Below are 1500 nucleotides of genomic sequence, written 5' to 3' on the forward strand. Positions count from 1 at the left end.
GAATTTCTCCTTTGGCTTTGCAATTTTGGGAATCGTGTGTAAACGTAGCTGGTGGTGGTGCACTGGGAAACATTGTTACCTCAAAGCAAGAAAGGAGCCCCAATTTTGAAAGATTCCAATTCAGGTATACTCTGTGACTGGACTTAATGTTTTTGCAGGAGTTCTGGGGGGGGGTGGTTTTAGCATGAAGCAAACTTTCATGGCCAGTATGGGGGTTGAACCCATGACCTCGGCGTTATTAGCACCACGCTCTGACCATCTGAGCTAACCGGCCCCTTGTTGTAAGTGTTTGACAAGGTTTTTAGCTAGCTTCCTGTTGGGCTTCACAGAATAAACAGAGTCAATGATGCTGCTGCTGGTGGTGCTAGTTCATTATGCTGCTGCTGGCGGTGCACGGGCAAACATTGTTACCTCACAGCAAAAAGGACCCCCGATTTGAATGACTCAAATACAGACTTACTCTGTGACTGGATTTACTATCTTTGCAGAAGGTTTGGGGAGTGGATCATGTGTGAAGAAGCTTTGGGCTTGTACCGCTTTGCATTGTTGGAATCTGCACATATAACTTAATGTGTATACATGATCCTCAAGCTGGGCGTGTTTCAACTGTGGCAAACTGGTGCCGGGTAGACCTACAGACGAAGAGTTTGCCCATCTGTTGTTCTCATTTGAGATGGTTACCCGGAGCAGAGTGGCGCAGCGGAAGGGTGCTGGGCCCATAACCCAGATGGTGATGGATCGAAACCATCCTCTGCTAAGGCAAGGCAGTGTGTTGTCTGAGAGAAATGCTGACGCTGGTGAAGACAGATAAGTGACAAGTAGTATACCTATTTGCTGAAACCTTAAGACAACAGTCCATGCACACAATACTAGTGATGGTGTTCAAACCTTGCTGTGCTTAACTTCTCCTTGTCTTTAAAACTTTTGGGCAAACAGCAGAGTGAAACACTTCTTCAGGGTAAATGTTCTTCTTCCTGTGCATGCCACTGGTCTGCCTTTTCAGTGGAGCATCTTACGTGACAACGTCATACTGATTTGCGATATCTTGTAAAACAAAGCTGAAAAGTAAAGCCCTTCCACAGGTAGTGTGGCCGAGGGGTCCAAGGCGCTGGATTTAAGCTCCAGTCTCTGATGAGGCGTGGGTTCAAATCCCACCACTGCCAGCAGACAATGATAATTTGAAAGGCTTTCTGTCAGAGACATGATTTGTGTCCTACCATGGTTTGAAGAAGTTCTGTAGTGTGGCTGAGGGTTGAAGTCCTGCCCGGAGACATAGCTTAATGTTAAAGTCTGTTTTATGGATTACATCCTAGTGACACGGAAAATTCTACTTTTTACTTTTACTCACTTACTAGTACTTTTACTTTTACTTGTACTAGTCTAATGTTGCTTTTCCACTATACAGTCCCGGCACGACACGACACGGTACGGCACGACACGACACGGCAAGGCACGGCACGGCACGGCACAGCACGGCACTACTCTACACGGTTTGGTTCA

General features: G+C 46.4%; 2 non-coding genes across 2 annotated transcripts; one reads left to right on the forward strand and one right to left on the reverse strand.

Annotated features, from left to right (window-relative positions):
• Nucleotides 1-200: 200 nt before the first annotated feature.
• Nucleotides 201-274, reverse strand: trnai-aau (transfer RNA isoleucine (anticodon AAU)). Its single transcript has one exon. It is a non-coding gene; the product is annotated as a tRNA-Ile (tRNA).
• An 807-nt stretch (nucleotides 275-1081) lies between these two features.
• Nucleotides 1082-1163, forward strand: trnal-uaa (transfer RNA leucine (anticodon UAA)). The gene has a single exon. It is a non-coding gene; the product is annotated as a tRNA-Leu (tRNA).
• The last annotated feature ends 337 nt before the right edge of the window (nucleotides 1164-1500 follow it).

The sequence above is a fragment of the Solea solea genome, chromosome 14 (assembly GCF_958295425.1).
Source record: "Solea solea chromosome 14, fSolSol10.1, whole genome shotgun sequence".
NCBI classification, from domain to species: Eukaryota; Metazoa; Chordata; class Actinopteri; order Pleuronectiformes; family Soleidae; genus Solea; species Solea solea.